The sequence below is a fragment of the Nesoenas mayeri genome, assembly GCF_963082525.1.
Source record: "Nesoenas mayeri genome assembly, chromosome: 1".
Lineage (NCBI taxonomy): Eukaryota > Metazoa > Chordata > Aves > Columbiformes > Columbidae > Nesoenas > Nesoenas mayeri.
Window position 1 is genome coordinate 35,205,320 of NC_137541.1, and position 22,200 is coordinate 35,227,519.

Consider the following 22,200-nt stretch of genomic DNA (forward strand, 5'->3'; position numbering starts at 1 on the left):
CTAAGAGAAAGATTCTGGAGCATAAAAAGAGATTGGAAGTTATTACAGAAAAATCCTTTAAAGCCTTAGCTAAGTGTCCAGTTGTAGTAAAGAAAGCCAACAAGAAGTTAGGTAGTATTGCTAAAGGAATATAAATCAAAGCTGTTGATATTATCACTGTAATAACACAGTAGCTAAACTTGCGGAGGGAATACATGGTACATTTTAAGTGCACACACACTAGAGGAAAATACAACTTATTTTTTGGCAGTTTGAGCAAAACAGCTATGAAATACTAACAGGAAATGCAAGTTGTGAATCAAACTAGAAGTCAGAGGCAATATCGGAGGTCCTTCTGCCAGTCAATATGATTATTTAGATGAAGGACTATTTGAATAACTACTAATAGTTTTAAGTTTAATTTAAAATTTGGACATGCGTAGCTTAGCACCATCATCAGAGAGTGGTAAAACAGAAATCTGATAGTGAGTATCCCCAAGGACTCTGTGCAAGAGGGTCATAACTGCTTCTGTAGGGCAGACAGACTACAAGTGAGTTTCCCCTTCTACAAAGTACTTTTTTTTGTAACAATTGCTGTCCTTCTTGATAATTTTCTCCAGTATTTGCCAGCAAATCTTGGAAAATAAGGAAAATATGCTTTCCTTTCTTCAGTTACAATGTGCTCTCCAGCCTTAATTAATAAGGGTTGCCAGCAAGTAACTGAAATTGCTGAATTTTCTCTTACAACCTTTGTTAAACTCCCTACAGGTCACTGAAGATCTCACCCATAATTATCAAGACTGCACATGCCTGGGGTATATCTCTTAAAAATAATATTGATGACATATGAGTTATATTATTGCCTAGTTTAATACTGTTTAGCATAAAAGCACTGCATTTTTCTGCAGATTAAGAAATTCTGTGCTGAATGTTGTTAGCTCATATTTTTATCGGTTTCATGCTTTCCATGTACAGCTATTTTTTTCTAACATAGTTTAGAATGGGAAAAGAATGAAAGAAGATCATTCTGGGTGGGTTTTGTTTTGTTTGGGTTTTTTTGCAGTACAGTTGAAATAATCATATTCCTGAAAGTCTTGTGGTAGAGCTGAATGATACTATTATATTAACCACAAGTGCAATCACTCACTATGCTATTTGTTATTTTGGTTAAATTTTACCTACTACTGTTTCTTGTCAGAGACACAAAGTTAAAAGATAAAAGAAATGTCAATCCAGAAATCGCTGATTTAAAGAACAAATATATATTCATAAATAGCTACAGTTCAGGCCTTCATCCCCAACTACTGTCTACTTCTGATACCAACAGTAGCAGAAAATCTCAAATAATGGATTCCCTCACTGAAAATGAAACTACTTCATCAGCTTTTATGGATCCAAGCCAGGAAACTGTTAAAGAAAACACAGACCAGCTAATCTCAGAAGTTAGTAAAACACAGAGAAAAAGGTAGATTTCACTTTTGCTCTCAAATGTTTATAAATAGCATCACAAAGTTAATTGAAACAAGAAGCAAACTGAAAATCCAGGGGAAAAGATGCAATACTGTCAAATCAATGGAAAACTATAGAAGGAAGGAAATGCAAGAAGAAATTGATGTAGGAAACAAGTATGATGACATTTTACAATCCCAGCAGCCTTCATGTTCTTTTAAAATATTCTTGATGACATTTATATGAAATATATTTCTCTGTTACAGGTTGGTTGGCAACATTGTGTGACACGGCATTTCTGTTTCGGACTTTGCTATCTGACGGCCATCTTAGCCTAGTAATTATTCTGAGCTTGATACCAAATTTCCTCTGCCAGGTCTTCCATTGGGATAAGAAGTAGAATGGTTTATACCTGCTGGGAACCCAGTCCTTTAAGTCACCTTTTACCTCACTTGTAATACAGGAGGTGATTACGTCTCTCAGAGCATCCTGGAGGCCCTTCTTCAGACCAGACCTGACTGTCATGCAGAGAGAAGTGCAGTATCCAAGAAGCACAGCTGACATGACATGGACCAGCACCGGCGTCTCGCCTGTCCGACCCACCAGCAGATGCTCACTGCAGAGAGGAGAGACCTTCAAGGTGACACCACATGCCAGAAGGTGAAGAAGATCAACCACGGGCTCCTAAGATCTGTTCCCAAGACAACTGCCATCCACCTGGAGGGGTGTTCTGAAAAGCCAGGCTTTAGTTTTGCATAGATTGTAAACATGTTGCACCCTCAAGTCCAATTAAAACAAAGAGCATCACCGAGAAACAAGCACCAAGAGCTCCACCTTCCCATTACAACACTGCAAGATCAGTACATGCATCTCCCATAAGATCAGTGTGAACTGCTGGTGGCTGGGGGAGACTCTGGGGGGGCTCAGCATGACTGAAAAATACTCAGTTGACTGGCACTTTTCTGTAGTGAAAGCTGTTTCTAAATACATGAACTAATATGAACTCTGGGGCAGTTACCTTATTTTGTTGTTGATTCATACAATTCCCAGGAAAACAGAGGTTGGTCTATGACTGCGTCAGCACAGCATTGCCACAGGAACAAGACAGGAACAACGCAGACATCAGTCACAGCACTGAGATCCCACAACACATCTGCCTGTGACTCAAGCAGGAAATCAGCAGATTTTCAAACAAAGCCTGGCATGAAAAAAGCAATTTTACCTCCAAGTCAGCTGAAGTAAAATGCTTTCTCTCAGTATTTTTAAGAAAACAAAGCTGTAAAGCAGTGTCAGAGTTCTAATTTACAAATACAAAATGTTTCTCCATTTTTTACATGGAATTTTTCAACTCAAGGCAGCAGCCTGTTGTGCTGTGCACAGAACTGCTTCCCTACCCCAAGCTAAGTGAATAATGCCTTTTACACAAGAGCAAGATAAAACAGGTCATGCAGACTTTCTTGGTACTTCATAGAAAGGAGCACCCAAAGAATTCAAAGACTAACAAGTGGTAATTATTATTCTCTTTTTCTTTAAAAACTGAGATGCATAATAACTTGGCCAAATGGTGGAATACATCACACATTGTCCCTCTCCTGGATTTTTAAGAAGTTATAATGCACTGACAGATGAGTAGCACATGAGTATCTCTGCGTTGCACAGATTAAAAGTCATTTCTGCTCATGTTCCTGCTCATTCAGTTATCTTCCCTTCTCATACCTTTCCTGAAAAAATATGATTTGTCAAGCAGATGTGTGTTTAACGAAAATCAAATCCTTATTTGATGACAATATGTAAAATATCATGGAAAACAGTTACAGCAATTGAAGACATTCCCCACTGTCTAGTGTTTTGTCAGCACACACACTGAGGTCACTGATTTGCAAAGACTTGCATTATTCAAACAAGCCCACAACTTAAAGGAAAAAAAATAAAATAAAAGCTATGGCATAAATAACTGCTAAACCTTATTCCTGGGGCCACCTGCACTTTGCTCAGAAGCAGCCATTGGCACCTTTCCACATGACAAACAACCACCAAAGGTCCTCTTGCCTTCAGCATCCCCTCGTACAAAGCAAATACTTAATCTCATATAACAATACCATCTAGTGGCAAAATATATTCATTACACTTAGAATCTCTGTCGTATTTTCCTGCAGGATCATTGGATATACACAGCAAGAGCAGGGCTGGCAGAAAACATCTCCTCAGGCCTGAACACACATGTCTGCCCAGCACCTGAATAAATTCATAATTCTTCCTTTCATCTAAACACATCCTTAGCTTTAAGCACATGAATCGCTCCATGTAGGTCAGATGAGCTTATACCCCTCCAAAGGATATTAATATATTGATGCCATAAACCACCACCTGAGGAGCAAAGACACAAAACCAGACTAGAAGTCCTCGCAAAGCACAGCACCAGCTGTTAGGAGTGTGCTGGCCACACGTCTGGAATGACAGTGTGCCCTCAGCTCCCCTCTGCCATGTATTAATAAAAGAAACACAATGTTTCTTCTGTCCTGAACAGAGCAAATACGAAAAAATGCTTACTCCTCTCTGCATAAAGACAGAAGTTATATTCAGGTGGTATCCTGAACCAGCCTCCTGTGCATGATTCCACTTATCCATGATATCTAAAAACACTGAAAATTGAACAAAAAGGCAAATTGTTACGTTTAGCTGCAATCCCTTTAGGAGTGTGTGAATGGTTTGAGCCTGCAGAATAAAGGGTAGAGTGAGTCAGTAAGGCAGAAAGATGACAAATGGGAAACAGCAACAACTTGTTCTACAAAACTATAAATAGTGGTTACATTGATGATGCAGAGCTAAAAAGCTATTTGACATGAAATAAAATTATTCAAAGTTAGAACTCTGTACTAATGAAATGGGACAATTTGCTCTACTTCAGTGGGCTTTGTGGGAACATTAGTACATTGTAAACAACATATTAGCAGAGAGTGTATATTTGTGAAGGGCAAATTAAGTCAATACTCAAGCTGTAGGAACAATTTAGCACATAAAGCAGTGCCATGAACAAGTCTGGCTTATCATCAACTTGGCCTCTTGAATTTTTCTCTCAAAAAGAACTAGCTTTGCCCAGAAGCTGAAACACCCATGTACTCAGAAAAAATAAAACATTAAACATGCACCCTACCAACTCACATAAACATCCACTTGTGACAAGCTACAAAGTTCTGCTTATAGTAAAAAAAAAGAGATTTTACCAAAAAAACTGTTGTTTTAAATACGTTTGTATAAAACCAAGTAAACTGCTTTCATAAATCGTGATGGTCTAAGAAGCCTTCTTCAAATTTTCATTGGAACAGTTGTTCTGCAATACACATATTCGTACAAGAATCTCGAAAACTATTTAAATGCTTGCCTTTCTCATACTCGCAAGCCCTTAATTATCTAACTCAACAAGACTAATAATGTAACTAGCACCCTGTGAAAAACTGATGTTCTTCAGAACCTCCCTTAAGCAGCCACTTCACTTAATGAAAAAGATCAGCAAAAGAAGCAAATTTCCAAACATGAAACATTTATTAGCCAGCAATAACAACTTCCTAATAAAAATGGCAAATTAGCAACAGCAATGAAGCCAACAATTGTTTAGAATGCTATTAAGTGTTAAGATGTTAACAAGAGAATATGGTGACAACCCCTTATGAATAAAAAATGACAGATAATATTATGTTGTGAGAGATTCTGAACAGAAATGCCATTGGCATCATGCAGTTTATCTCCAATGTATATTTCTGCTACCCTCAAATATACAATTACATTACCATGAGCTTCCAATTTATTATTTTAGATGTTAGTATCAGCTCTAATACATTTTGGTTTTAAAATCTATTCATAAAGTTCTTTACATGGACAACTAAAATTAGTTTGAAACTCTGCATTAACAGAATCAATATTTCATTGGTATCTGTAATCTATTCAAATCTGTTTACATAGGCAAAACATTCATTTCACTGCTGAATTTGAAGCAGGAATTGGCATATTCTGTTCCCCAAGGTTTCAAAAGCTGAGAGAATTAGGATCTGAAGACAGAATACTTGCTGACACAAGATTCCTGAAGCAGCATACCTGCCCTGCTCAGCCCAACCACACTCCGCTCCTCACACCAAAAGTCCATACTCTGGTCTCTACAAAGTTTCAATCTGTCAGTAGGGATTATTGGTTAACAGAATTTAATTAAATGAAATAAAAAATCTAAAGCCAGAACTCAGAGCTAATCTATACCACTGAATGAAACTGATTTTCATTTTTCATTTTTGGAGAAAAGTTAAGTTTACAGACAAATGATTCATCATTGATTGCTGTTATTTACACTTAAATGAATACATTATGACATTAACTTCAATGCATACAACATCAGACTTTCATCATTGTTATATCATAAAAAAACTTCTTGCATACTGTAGAAGCAGTAGAAGTAGTATTCAATCATGGAAAGTAGCTTTCCATCATTCCCACCTTCATCATTCTTAAGATAAAAATTGCAAGGGGCCAATCATCACCTAGCATACAAAAGCAAATATTGAACAGGAAAACACTCATATCTCCATATCTGTGGAGATTTATTACAGAATCAAAGAGACAATTTCCTCAAAGGCACATGCCTCAATATTTTCTTGCCTTAAAAGCTGAAAAATGAAATTCTGAAACTGTCTTAATAGATTCAAATAAGTGGTTGAAAATTTTCATTATACACGTTTCAAGATTCCCTGACATCTGCTGAAAGGGCATCATGGCAGATCGCAAGCAGTTAAGCACGGTGATGCTCTCCGGCATCTGCTATTCACCAACAAGAGAGAGCTGGCTGGGGACATGACAGTGTGTGGCAGCTGTGGTCACAGGGGCCATGCAATAGTGGGGTCCAAGATCCTAGCTGGTAAGAAAAGGAGTACTGCAGGGGTCTAGCCTGGAACCCATCCTGCTTAATATTTTAATCAGTGCACTGGAGGAGGCAGTGGAGTGCACAGTCATCCAGTTTGCAGGTGATACGGAGCAGCTGATATCCTGGAGGGCTGAGCTGCCTTTCAGAGACAAGCAAGCAGGCTAGAGAAATGGGCTGAAAAGAACTTTGGGAAATTCAGCAAGGAGAAAAGCAAAGTGCTGCCCCAAAAAAGGAAGCACCCCTGCAGCAGTCCAGGATGGGGAGGGACAGGATGGGGAGCAGGTCTGCAGGAACTGCCCTAGTGAGCAGCTGAGCAAGGGCCAGCCCTGTGGCCTGGCAGGAGGGACAGCCAGCAGCCTCCTGGGCTGTATTAGCATGGAGACACTCAGCAGATCACGGGAAGGGATCATCCTCCCTTAATCTTTCACTCAGCACTCACTAAACCTGACCTGAATGTGCCCGGTACAAGAGAGACACGTACAAACTGGAGGGAGCTCAGCAAAGAGCCCCCACGATGGCTGGAGCTGGAGCATTTGCCCTACAAGGAGAGGCTGAAGGACCAGGGCTTGTTTAGCCTGGAAAAGAGACAGCTTTGGGGGTACCTAACAGCAGCCTGCCAGTGCCTACAGGGAGGTTAACAAGAAGATGGACCCAAGCTCTTCATGGCACGAGCACAGGAGACAATGGGTATAACCTGAAAAGAGAGGTTCAGAATGGATTTGAGGGCAGTCAGTCAGTGGAGTAGGTTGCCCAGAGAGGTTGTGCAGTCTCCCTTATTGGAAGTTTACAAGAAAAGACTAGATAAAAGCTCTTGCTCAACTCAGTCTGACTTCAGACCTGACCCTGCTTTGAGTAAGAGTGGATTTCTGAAACCCCTTTCCCTGTGATCCTATGGTCCTAAGACTAAGTGATAACCTCTTTCTCTCTCATACCTTCCTATAGAATCCAGCATATAAGATGGTTAAATAACTGGAAGCAAATAACAACCATTAGTTTGAAAGCAGAATGATGTCTATCCATGTTAAGTTTAGGATTAATAAATACAAATAAGAATACACTGTTAGTGTTCAAATACTTCCATTTGAGGTTTTATGTATTGCCAAATATTCCTAATGAAGTTTTGATGCTATTTTGAAAACATTCATGCAGATAATGGATTACTCTCCTTTCAGCTGCACAGTAATAACCATAAAAAACATCTGGATATTCCACAGTTTGAAGATTCACTGACCACAAAGAAACTGATGTCTTTTCAACTGACTCTCTAGTTATTTTCTCAACTAAAAGAAGAGGAAGAATGCACGGGAAAATTTCCGCTACCAAGTCGCATGTCTGTTCTGTTCCAAGATTAGAACAAAGCTACTCTTTCATGCTGTTTTCATAAAGATTGGTCAATACAGATTTTACTTCATTAATCATGTTAGCTTTTTTCCTTATTTTGATATTTATTTTCAATTTAAAATTTTCAAGAATTCTTGCAACACATGCTAGACTCGTATGCCCCATTACACATATATGAGCAATTAAGAAGCTACTTCTACATAAACTAAAGGAAGCTTTATGGCAATCTTCACTAATTCTGGAAAAATAATTCTTCACTCCTTCTGAACTGCGAATCTTCTTCCCACTATCTGGATCATTCTGACTTTTTAACAGATATTGAGCCACAACCAACATCATAATCACAACCTAGAAATAAATGCAACCAGGTAAAAATTACAACCTGCAACTCAACATTACAGCATATTTGCTCTGTTACCTCTGCGTCCTTGTGTATAAGCCAATAGACCTCAGGCATTTTTCTCTGTGTAATATATATCCCCATGACAAATATATAGGATAAAATGATGTTTGGACGCAAAATATCTTAGTACATACATAATCCAATTTGTAATATTTTTATGTGGGCCATATATAGGCTGGAAATACAGTTCAAAACTCATCTTTTTGCATTTGCCTCATGGCTGTACACTGTTTGATCCTCTCACATTCCTGGACAGGTGATATGTAGATATGAACTGTTGATGCTCAAGATGAAATACACAGGACTGTTCTGATACTCCCATTGAGATGTCCCCTGTGATACAGTGATTATTCGTAATACTTTGCTAAGTCCTTCTTAATTTGCTGGTGAAGCTCACTAACCTCATCATAGGATCTGAGAGATCTGCCTCTGTTCTCTCTTCTCTGAAACTCTCATATAATACTTGTCCTTATTGAAAAAGGATCGGATTTCTTTCCCTAGTTTTAGCATGTGCCCTTGAAGCATCCCTGTAACAGTCACTTCAGTAATTTAGAGTGTAAGAAACACGCTGCTGTGAAGATGAACAGGCGATGAGGTCACCTGCTTCTTATGGGCTGCAGAAATCAAATGGAAAAAACAGTGGCTCTGTTAAGGCCACTAAATATTAATTACCATGTCCCATCAGAAGAAGATGGCCTGCTATTGTATTCAATCCTGCACAAGATATTTGCTGAATACTTGAAATAAAACTTAGAGGTTCCTATATGTGGCAAACTCTTGCTTTTTACATAATTTGTTAAAAATCCAGGATTTTTATCGTTGCATTTCCATCTAGGTAGCAAGTGGAAAAAAAAAAAAAAGAAAAAAAAAAGAAAGACACCTGGTGTAATGATAAGTTCTAACAAGAAAGTTCTGATATGAAGCTGCCATCATAACTTCTATTTCCTATGTACAATTCAGTGGTTATCTTACAATGATGCAAAGGGAGAAGTTTTTATTTAATATATTTTTTAAAACCTTAACCATAAAGCTCAAAGAAATACAAGGTTTCTTAAGGTTGATTCTTAAATAAGACTCAGGAAAAAGACTCAATCCATAGATGTAGTGCTTAGTGTTGCTCTGCAGAAGTTTGACTGTTTGGTTCAGGTTTCCTCTTAGACACGCAAAAGACAAATGAAATGAAGGACATTCCTTTATAGAGAAAGATGTGATCACTATTTTAGAGTGGCACAAAGCTGACAGAGAAAATCCTCTTCAAAACTTCAAAAGGCATTCTCAGCAGCCCCCTTCAACGAAAATATTTATTCCTTAAGACTGATGAGGACAAAGTATAGATGATCTGCAGGATGACTCAAAGCACCTGATATGGAAGCTCTGAACTGCCCTGTGGATGTGCCTTATAGTCCCTACTGACTGTAAGAAAAGCCATGGGAGGACTAAGCTGTCTGGAGCAAAGGAATAATAATAATTTCAAAATAAAGTAATGTTTTTTGGATTTCTGAAGTACTCGGTGACAATTTGTCCTCTGCTGCACTGCCTTACTGTCAGTTCTGTGTAACGTTCATAGATTTATACTGTGCTGAATTTTTGTGCCTCTTAAAGAGCATTTTAGGAACATGGCACATCTAAAGGTGTCCCAGTATGCAGGAGGTAAGATCTGCCATACCCTGCCATACTCTGTGGAAAGCTTTGGTGTATGCCAGTTCACTCAGATCTAGCTTTACCATTACATAGCATCTAAAAAAAATTAGCATGCTTACTAGGAAACAGGAATGGAACAAAATTGCAAAATACCAAAACTAACAGAATTTTATTAAGATTATTAAGGTTACACCTGAAAATAAAGATTTGGTTACTTCAGCTTCTCAGCTAGCTTCTATGTCTCCTTCTAGTTCAGCGGAAAATTCTCTCTAACTTAAAATGGAGTGTCTTTGCCTAAGGTGAGTGGTGTTCAAGGAGGAGGAAAGGAACCAAGAAAGAGCCAAGACTCTCTCCTACACCTTTGCAGGCCCCAGTGTTAATTCTTTTGTGTATTTGGATATAATGTGTGAGGATTTAACATTGTTAAACACTGAGAATTATTTAGTGGGAGTTTAGCATTAGGAGAACTACTAAATGCACAAACTGTTTATTTAATTCATAGCTATTCTTTTTCTATGAATATCATACAAAGACTGACCACAGTATTAGTAGAAGCTGTAAAACTCAGAACGGAATAGTTCAATGCAGTAGTGCATCCTCCTCTGGCTGTTTTTGGTTCTTCAGGGTACGTTGAGGTACTGAGGTTCCTGTTCCTGTGACCACATAGTAAACAGACAAACACCAACAGAACACCACATAGGAGGTCAGTTTGGGCTCCCTGAGTCTGCACACAGCCTGAAAACATGACCTGGTGACAGGGACTATCTCATCGCTTACTGCTCCCTCCATAGTGTCACACAGACACGGGCTGTAATACTATCACACAAGCTAATCCAGCCTAAGAGTGCAGAAACGATGCTGGGTGGGGGTGACAAGTGAGAGTCTCAACACAGAAGAAAGGGGAGAAAAATGGAGAAAAGAAAGCAAAAGGCAGGAAGAAGACTGGCATGGTAAGAATCAGAAAGTGCAAGTGACAATTTAGGGACAAATGCTTTATTCACCCTGTTGTCTCCACACAAGTCTCTCTGGCAATACAGAAAACTGTGGAGCTTGGCCTTGCTCTATACTCCATCTGACAGGCTATAAAATAAATGCAGAATCTCGCCTTTTCCTCTTCATGAATTTGCCATGCCAGATCAAAGAATTGGGAATTTGGGACCGGTGCAGTACTGATGCAGCTGGCAGAGTTGTTTATTTGAGAGGCTAAATTCAACCTTCGCTTGGTCGAATAACTTAATTGTGCTTACTGGGAGCCTGCCTTTTGAAAGGTTCGATTCTTTCTGCTGCCAAGAATCAGAGTTTGCTTTCAGCATGTTGAAATTATCTCAGGGGAAGGCTTTTGTGAGCCAAACCATTGCAAAAGTATTCTTAATTGCTTTCCACACTCTTGTGAAACAGATTATGTAGCAATTCCACATTCTAAACCAGAAAAATTAAGGTGAGAGAAAAGCTGAAAAACAACCTAGCAGAGAAAAAAAAAATATAATCTTAACGACGTACCTTAAACAACAAAATGCAACTTAAAATGTTAAGAGTTTTTAACAATCATTCCACCTCCCCCCTCATGGAAAAATATAACCTGGTTACATTAGTGACAGATCTATTCAGACAAATTGTACAGGCCACTATTTGAAAACTATTTGACTGGTCTATACAGATGCATATTATCTTTATTTGAAAAAATAGTCCCATAAATTAAACACAACATATAAGACAGAGAGCCTTCTGAAGAGTAAATAATTTTGCCTTTCTTTTGGTTTGCTTTTATTAATGTCAGAAGTTCCAGGAAGGATGAGATTATCTTTCATGCTAGAATAGCAATGCTGACACAACAATATCGAAGCTATCATTGAAAAACATTAGTCTGCAGATAGTTTTCATCTATTGTACTGAACTACAAACATATTTCTTCAGCTTTTGGTGGCAATGCTGCAGTATGAAGGTAGACAAAGGGAGCCATTGAACACAGCCTCTGTAATCAACAGCTTCATACTCTTCAAAATATCCAGGATTATGTCAGGAAAATTCAGATAATTTCTCAAGTTTCAAAAAACAAGGAACCAGAAAGCTTTGAAGACAGATTAGTTTAAAACATAATGTCTATAAGTATTATGAATCATTTAATACAGATATGGGTGCAGATGGGTCAGATAGATATCAGTCTAAATTCGTATAAGATGTGACAGGTTTTGTCTCTTCAGTGATTCTTCTGTCAGCTCAAATAATTTGCAGAGGAATATATCTGCTTTTTCCCCCTCTACAGAGGCATCACATTCTGTCATTCAGTAAATATAAGAATCCAAGCGGAAGCCTTTTCTGAATCTGTTCACAAACACACTCATGCACATGTTTGAAAATAATTGCACAGGAAGCTCTAAGCATTTAGGTGACTTGTATGCTTACAAAATAAGCATAATTTGCAAGTGTTCCCTAACTGTATTCTGTTTACAGAGAAAACAGAAGAGCAACCCATAATTAGTGGTAGCTCAGCTTAAAGCCAGGGAATGTTGATATACTAGGAAGTTTAGGAGTTTGACATAAAGTCTTCCAGGCTCAAAGCAATCTTAGGTGAGACAGTTGCTAAAACAGGCAGATGACAGGAACATGCAATACAGGTTAGCCAATGCACACCATATGAAATACTCTTCCCTAGAACCATGTTTAAAATTAGCATGCCACACACCAAAAATGATAAAAGTTTTTTAGCACATGATGCTATTTCATATTAAGGTGGAGTGAGTCAAGCTGAAACAACACACATAGAAAAGTAAAAGGTCTGCAGTCTCTCTATGCTTTCTATATATAAGATATCCACGGAACTCCTAAGGTGCCATGGTAAGGTGTGTCTGCTTGAAAGTGACTTAGAGATATTTGATCAGAAAGTAGATTTGATTAGATTCCATCTCATTAAATACCTCCAAATCTCATTTCTTATAGATTAGAAATACATCCTCAGAAGATGGATATTTTCAAATGTAGTTGATAAAACATTGTTAGACATCTATGAGGTCTTTGACACAGAACTGTCTGACATACAGATGAAAATGCATTACACAAAATCAATTTAGCAGATCTTAAATGGATTAAAAACAGGTTAAATGAGAGATCTCAAAAAATATTTCTTCTTCAGCAGTGCTGTTTCTAGAGAAATCCCCTAGGATCTATTTTTGATCACCCATAAAAATATTACTATGTGAAATCATTCTTCATAAGAACTGCAGAACTCATCTTAATCTAAAACAATGTTAAGAAAAATCTGGATTCTACAAAGTGACTTGATGATTTAGTAACTTGGGCTTATTTGAATTATTGGTACTTTTAACAGGAAATTGTACAGCAGGGTTGAATTCTCAACATATTTATTGTATGAGAAACTTTACTTTGAAGATTTGGGAGATAAGATAGTTGACTAACCGTAAGTGTGCAATGTGATACAATGTGATGACTTTTACGTATTTATTTTTAATAATTGCTGAATGGGACATTGATGGAACTGCTGTACTGTGCACTGCAAAGTATTACATATTACAAGCCCATCTGCAGAGTGAATGAAGAACAGGGAGAGGAGTTCCCCCAAACCTCCCTTTTTCACCTGCAAAACAGCTCTGTGGAAAGGGAGAGACACTTCTGAACCCTCCTCCTCCAGAAATAAAGTAGCAGATGTCAAAAGAGATTGCTGGTAATCAGAACTAGAGAACTCTTTTAGAAAGTAACACCAGGGTATATAAGCTAGTTCCCAGGCAACTGCATCACTACCTACAAGTACCAAAAAAGAATGGCATGTGATTTTCACCTATATGGAAGAAGAATCCCATTATATTTGCATAAGATAAGATAAAATGGCCAGGCCCCATGTAATGTATCAAATGCCATCCTTTAGTAGATTTGTGCAAACTTTGGAATTTGAAGTTGAGGTAATAAAGCAAAGAAGAAAAAAAAAAAAAACACCCAACAACAAAAAGTTTTCAGTTCAGTTATCAAAAAAGAACTACAAAAATTCTCTTTAAACTCACAGGTTTCATCTGACTAAAAAGGGGGTTTTTATAGTTTTGGTGTCAGGTTATTAAATCTTTTTAGAAATCAGGTCACTTCAAAAGAAAAATGTCATTTCAAAATAAAAATCAAATAATTTCATTTCTATATCATAAGAACATTCTATGTACTCCTGAAAATAAATATATAGATGTTTGCCTTAAAAACTAGGAACATCTTTATGTTTTCCAAAATCCCTTTTTATCCCAAACCAAATCTGTTTCTCTAGATTGCATCCCATTTCACATTTCAGTCTCTCCTTACAACATCACTGAACCTGTAAATGGGGTGAAAATGTATTTCAGGATATGTAAAATAAAAAGGTTACACTGTGTAAATTATGATCTCCAGATGTCAGTGCTATATTATTTCATACTGCTGTTCACTGATCTTTTCTATCATTCTCTCTTTGAAGGACTGCATATAAAGGCTGAAGGACAGGTGAGGCAAACAATATACTCCATGCTATTTTTCTCTCCTGCAATGATTATACAGGAAGAAAGTCAAAACAAGTGTAATGACTCACAAAAGATTAGCAAAATGTCACACAGAAGTAGCACTCCTGTGATGACATCTCTAGAGGAACCTCACTTGTAATCTTATGTTTGACAAACCAAAACCATGACAGTAAAAGACTAGAGAAAAATGGCAGCCTAACATAGATCTGAAGGGAACTCACAGTCAGGAGGTTGAGATGGGAAAAGTCATTCCACTCCAGCAGTATTGTCATGGTATGCATAAACAAGAAATGCACATAGGTGCACCTGCATGCTCTGGTCACTCTTGGGATGCTGATTTCCAAAGCCCATTGGAAGATTTCCATAAGAGCTGGATGGTTAAATCCCTGAGAGAGCAACAAAAATCTCAAGCATGCATTTGAAGTATTTAAAGGCTGCTTACTTTCAAGTCTCATTAAATATGAGATCTATATTTAGACAAACTTTATGTAACACACAAAAAGTAAAATTGCCATCCGCGTTTGACTGAGCACAACAGAAACTTAAGCGTAAGCTTGTGAGACCTTTTTTGAGAGTGATAACCTTCCATTAACCTAAACATTCCATTACAAAATTGGTTTCTGCCTTGTATTTCTCAAGCGACACCTCTGTCTAGAGTGGATTTCTTTTTTCCAACCTTTGTCACTGATACTTTCTGATTTGGGTTTGTTTTGTTCTCAGTTATGGAACTCTGAAAAATAGATCACTGCAAAGTCTTGAAGAAATTGTAAATAATGTGAATCACATTTACAGTAAAGAAACAATAAGAGTTTGCCAGTTTAAATGGGCATCTTAAATTGTGTTTAAAATCTATTGTCAAACAGAAATTCCTGGCATGATTGTTTTAAAATAATTCAAAATTAGCTTCTATTAGTAGAGAAAATCAACAAGTGAAACATCAACAAAGAGGTACAATACTTTTTATCCTGATTGGAGGCAAGGTCGTGCGTGGCCTGCATATCATTCCTCACATTCACACTCTATCAGAGAAACAAAAGATCTATTTTTTTTTAATCTCCCAAATAGCAAGCTCACAGGTCCTCAAATGAGACAGTTTCTACAGAGTAAAATCCAAGATGTTATGGGAAGCAAATCTGGTCAAAGTGACCTGTAATTACACCAGGTGTCACCCTTACCAGGTAAAAAGTTAAAGGCGTTTTGTCACCCTTTCTTGTCTAGAAAATACATAATTCACATCTTTTCTGAGGACTTCATAATCCACAGAAAAGCGGACATGAGAGTCCTTCCTCCTACCAGAGGGCAATCTACTCTTCACAGGCTTCTTATTCTTAAAACCCAGCCTACCTGCTCATGAGAACCACTGTACAGGGTCAGATTGAAAGCATCTCTCTTTCAGCAAATGGTTTCTAACAGACATCAACAATAGGAGCCTTGTTTATACGGAGCTTTTAACAGGGTAAACATGCAGTGGTAATTTCCCCAGAACATGCTCCCAACCTCTAGCAATTTGCATCTCAGTTAACTCCTCAGATAGAGAGGGCATTATTGTTTTTTATAAGAACTTGCTGGAGTTTTTGTCACAGAAGTGCCCACTTTTGAAGCCACATAAACTTTCAGAGTCCATAACAGCGAGGAGTTTTGCAGCTCGACCACAAACCATGCAAAGAACACCCTCCACCTCCTCGCAAGACCCAGCCTGATTCTCCTCTTGTTTCTCCTCCTTCCCACATGGACTCCAGGGTTTCTTTCATTCTCTTTCAGCAATCTGTCCAACCTAGGGCACTTCAAGATCTCCTGATCCCTAGCTGATCATTCCTGCATGGAAGTCAGCTCCGGTACTACAAAGCATGACCCCTCCAAACATTATGAATTACATAGGCCAGTTGCCTGTCACATTCATCTTGTGATCCAGAACATTTCAGAGCTCTTCCCAACAGAATATGAAGGCTCTCATCTTTGCAATTAATACTCTTGTTCTCTAGTTTTGTTATGTGACAAAACAGTAGGTCACAGTATCACCCAAATAGGGTTAGGTGTTTGGAATCTGTTGCACCTGTTGTCTTACTGGTTTCTCTGGTAGTTAATATGTGAGCTCAGGTTAAGAGAGAACAACAGCACCACCTGGAATCATAACACCAAAGCTATTACGACAAACACAAAAAGAAGTCTAGTCACTCTTGGAAGCATGTTACAATATATTTACTACAATATACATTGCTAAGCATATGAGACAAATACCTAGGAGTCATGGCATAATTTTCAATTACCGGAGCTTGAGTGAGATCCCCAGCGAAGTGAACATGCTCTGCTGAGGGCTTGAAGTAAACCATAACCTCCACAGGGCATCACCTGGGAAGGCACAGGATTTGTTGCGAGCCTGAAGGAATAATTAACTAGAGATGGTCACAACACTGCAGACAGATGGCAAGGAACTAACCAGGGAATGAAGAAGTCCTTCCACAATGTCTTTTTGACAATTTTATGCAGTCTCCCATTCCAGAGTGATCACATAAAGTGACCCTGAACCTAACTACCTTCCACAACCAAAAGGCCATTTTAGTCACGCCACCTGTCCTCTCAAAAAGCTCATGCTGAAGTTCAAACAGATTTCTGACTTTGGAGGAAAACTTTATTCAGTTCCCTACCAAAATAACAGCACATTCCAAAAGCATGAAAATGAAGTAGAATTGATAGTCTCTGGTAGTAGTAAACTTTTTTTTTCATTTTTAACTTTCATTAGGAATCTCAGTCAATTTATGCCACAAGAGGAATCTGGCTCCTACCTAGAATGGGCATTTTTCACCCATTGGCTATTTGAAAAATACTCTCTAGAATGTGTCCCTACACTGAGAAAACAAGATCTCATTAGACGGCCTGAATATAGATCATTCCTCCACCCAGATACCTCCTAGTGAACACTGGATAAGACACTCAAAATACTCATCAAAATCTCATGCTCAGCAAAAAAAAAAATCATAGCCACTACTATAGCATGTTGTTTGGTTTACTGTCCATTTAAAAATATTTCTCTTTCCTCAGAAGACTGCAAGTACTCAGAGAAAGACTGCCACATGAAGCTTTGTCAAGATTCTTGTTAATTTTAATGAATCCTAAACAAATCTTAAAATGAAACACAGGTCTAAACAAGATTAGGCCAGCTTTGTATTTGTACAAAGATCACAAAGTCTTGTCACTTCTGCAAGCAGAATATTTAGAAAGCTTTTGATGGAGGTTTTTGAACCCTGAGGATTCAAACATAGGTCTGAGGTCTTTTAAAATGGCAAAAGCTGCCAGAAAGCATAGTTTTAAAATCTGAGCTGTAAAAAGTAGAAGGCTTTGACAACACCACTGTTTTCCCCATGGCATTACAGGGAAAGTTTCTGAGCCTTTCCTGGAGGCTGAACAGCCATGCAAAATTCTGCTTACTCCCTGGCATAGACAAGGTGTTCTAAAAGAGGTCTCAACACCTGGTTTGGTGCAAATCGAACCCGTCTTTTGCTAAAGCAGCAAGAATTATCTTGCAATAAGGAAATGTAGCAAGTACATACTGTCAAATGTTTTTACCAAAGCTGGCAGAGATACAACATCGTTTGCCGTACCTGCTTGACAATGCTATTATTTGACTTCTCAGCATGTCTTACAAGTGATGCCATCTCCCAAGCTTGACTTCAGTCTCCCTTACACATTGAACAAACGGTACCCTTCTCACAGTTACAATCTTGTTATAAACTGTGTGAAAACTTCTGTGAAGTTATGCTGCTGGAAAGCAGCCTAACTTATCTGCAGAGTTTCTAGGAGAAAACCTTCTTGTATAACCGCAATATGCACGGGGACAGAACCTGGTTCAAAAATAAAAGGCTACAATGTCTTACGTAAATCTGGGGGTTGAGTGAAGAAAGGGCAGTGATCTGGAGGTCATAAATATTCTGGCTATGCTCACTCCATATGGTCTGAAGTCCAACTATAAATAGCCTTCAAATTGCTACACGTTTCAAGAAAGTTGAGTAACTCAGCTTTCACTTTGTAATGTGAGGGTAAAAGTCTAATGGTGCCACAGAAGGGCAGAGGAAAAGAGCTGCTGAAGACATGTAGACATCTGCTGAAAGGGTCCTAGCTGTGAATTTCCACAGAACAAACCAGCTGATCTTAGCACAGACAAAGAAATGAGAAAGTACAAGGTCAGACAGAACAAGGTCAACTCTGCGTGGGGAGCAAGCAAAGCAGCTAAACACTGCTGTGCGTGGTCTATGGGAGGGAGAAGGGAGCAACCACACACCTCTGCTTCCACACATCCAGTTCCCAGCAAATTCTACAGCTAGCCATGGCTTTAGACTAGTTTTCTTTAGACGAAATTTCTATGTCAATATAAGTTTTTACATGTGTAATGTTCAGGAGTAAAAGCACTGCAAACAGAAATCAGCTCATCTGCAACCCCTTTCCAAGCTATTTACTAAAGAATTTCACTGCCTTTGAAACACACTTCCAAGCAAAAAGTACTGATGTGCTGGACCCTGTAGCCTTCTTGTTCATTCTGCTCCCACGTGACTCTTTTTACCCTTTCCATATTCCTCCCAGCTGCTTGCACTGGCTATTCATGATCCCAGTCCTGGGCTTCCACATCCCAGGTAGCAGCTAGCTGAATTTAGACGCAATCACCAGCACTTACAGTGCCACGTTTGCTTCTGTCATACTGCCCTTGTGACAGCTCTCAGTGAGTTCTCAATGTGAGAATGACAAGGACTCTGTCATCTGTTTGGCTTCACACCCAAATGTCATCCATCACTTCGGAAATCACTTCTCCCACACCCCAAACTACAATTTTGTATAGATGCTGAATTGTAAATAAATATCCCAAGAGCACTCAAAAGAGAAGCTGACTCTTTTCCCCTTCTGCAACAATGAAAGCAGGTGAACCACAGAATTTCAACAGGCCAGAAAAAATTCTAATCCACATTAGCTTATTATTGTTCATTCATATTAGCATACTACGTCTCTTTCGACAGTTACATCTAAGAGGCCCAAAAATATACAAAGAAATAAAAAAAAGCTATATATTACTTCTTCTTCAAGGACATTACCAAAAAAATCCCTATTTAAATAATCTCCCTAGAATAACAACAAATTTATTTTGAAAACAGAAATGAAACAAATTTTTTATGAACAGTCTTCTATTCCAGGCAATCAAAGAAAGCAGATCGGGAAATCTAGTATTTGATCCACTTTTCACAGGCACAGTTCTGAGAACATCTATGCTTAGGTCACAGGTCCGTACATACAACACTTTCTTTGAGAAGTCTCTAGATGAGTTAAGCTCATTGATCTAAGATTTTGTGGGTTTGAAGTTTTTGAAGGACAGCCAAAAGTTCCACTTCATTTTCCAGCTACTTCCAGAACATGAGATCTTGCTTCTTGTTCCTAAAATACTTAAACATATTTACACTGTAAACAATATTATGCTGAGATGTATGAATTGGGAAAGGTCAAAAAAAGAAAGGCATCCTTAATGTTTTCTTTTGTATTTCAAGTTAATCACCAAGGATGGATTTTATTCCAAAAACAAGTCTTGAGCTTTGAAATCAAAAATTATGTGGTTTTTGTTTGTTTATTTTTTAATGTCACATTCCTCTAATACTCATAACAAGATGCACAGGTTCAATTGTTTGGCCCCTGTTTACTATAAAACATTTTCTGATAACATAAGGATGACTTTTCTACACAGAACTCCCATCTCATGAACATTGTCTCTCCGTAAGCCATTTGAAGGATAAACATTAACTGAAGTTAAGTTTATTTGACTCCATAAAGATTCTGAAGGCACTTCAGACAGACCACGAGTTGCATGGTGTTCCATGGTGTTTATTCAGAGTGCCAAGTCTTTTTTCCAAGAGTCCACTAACCCCAAACAGCTCCCAAATGGAGGATGCTGTATCCCATGGACTATGTTTTGCTTCGACCTTAACCAGTCCCATGTCAAAGAACAAGTTTCATACCCAACATCTCTGTACTGTTTCTGCAGAAATGTCAGTCCTTCAGATTGAAGGGCTGAAAACCAGTACCTTCAGCCCAGTCCTGAAAAAAGGAAGCCTGATTTACTGATCTTCCTACAAGATGAGGTGCTACAATTTAAGTGAGTGATTACTAGGGCTTAATAATGTTCTACTGCACCTGGTTTGAGAGTTACACTATATATCCCTGACAGAAGATGATGGATTTCCTATATACAGAAGCATCAATAATACAGCAATATCATGAAATGAAACAGAATGTGTAAACGAGGTATGATTTATAAAAGGAGATAATTCTTCTTTTAAAATTAAAACAGGTCAAAACAAATTGTTCAGGTCATCCTAGATAACTGCGTAGTTATTCAAGCTCTCATTTTCCATAATTTTGAAAATTGTTCTCCAAACTATGATATGAAAATACAACATTTTCAATAATTACAGGCAAGGTCATAAAAGCATTCCTCTGTAGAACTTCAAAAAATTCAAGGGCCAAAATCTGTTAGTCCTGAACTTCAGGAAAATACGCAAGTTTGAACAGCTGAAATTTTTCCGCTTGCAGCCCAGGCTTAGGCATATTTATGAACCAATCAAAAGCACCTGCAGAAAACTCAGATTTGGTCCTCAGAATAGCACACAGCTGTCCTGATAGCTTTGTCTAGATCAGAAACAGTGATTCAAGTTCTGTTTTGATGAGCTAATGTGGTTGTTGCTTCCAAGTTGTTTCACTAGGGACTGAAACAGTGAATGCCATATCTAAGAATGCATTGAATATCAATTATTGCACTGAAGAGCCACATCTTTTTATGCTAAGGCTGTAATAGCTCTCACAAGCATCCAAACTCCACAGTGATTCTAACATTGTAGCCAACAAGACAGCATCTCCCAGCTAGCTAAGCTTTCTAAAGCACAAAGGTGAAGGTTCTTCTTGTCACCTGTATTGAATAATAGCTACAAGCACTGAAGTAAATAATCTGAACTAGAAATGCCAACTCATCCTCTGTGCAATGAGGATCCAGCTCTTAAAATGTTTTGTTCAGTGTTCAAGACCTCAAAATGTTCTAAATAACATTTGGCTTGAAGCCAAAAATTTCAATTAAATGTTAGAGAAAGAAAAAGGGGGAGAAAGAAAATCAACACACAACACACTACTTACAATCAGCAAACTACTTGAACTTGGGAATGTTTTACAGAAGTCCTTGGAAATAAAACCCACTGCAGATATCATTACAGTACATGCATGTAAACACATTCTTTAGGTGAAGATTGTTTGGACATGGTGATTTGTTTCTTTGAGCAGACTACTTGAATACAAGGTTTACTAAGTTTCATCTCCTGTTTCCAGGATTTCCTGACCGCCTTTGAAGTAAGCTGTATCTCCAGAAATTTTGACCTGGCATTGCCTGCTTCCTTAGTGTAGAGCAGGGTTTCATAGAGATCTGAATCAGGACTCCTCAGGGTAGATAGAGCAACAAGTAGTTTAAATCTGATTTAGTTAGGGAACTTGATTAAAATACAGTGTTGTTTGTTTCAGCATATGGGCTGAATTGTATGCACATAATCTTTTTACATGCACAAATGACAGTAAGTTATGCAGGCTGTCGCACGATTCTAACATGCAATCCTAATTTGTGCTTAAAGAAAGTTCCCACTTAGAGCTGCAGAACTGCAAATTATAACTGAAGTCAATTGAAGCTATAAGACTTCATATCCCTAACATAAAGTACCATGGGTATGCATCAGCTGAAAATGCAGACCTCCTGTCCAAAAATGCCTTGATTAGGGGGCAGGGATGGGAAGACTGGGTTTATGAGCTCTGAAAAAGACACCTGCATCACCCAAGATAAAATCTGCTGTCTCCTCGTGTTGAAGTTTCATTCCCATTAGCATTAATCAGTACTGCTGACGTAGCCCAGCAGGTCAGCTGGATACTACAAAACTCAAGTGAGCTCCCCAGAAAGCAGACTTCCTGGTCTACTTTTAGAGCCA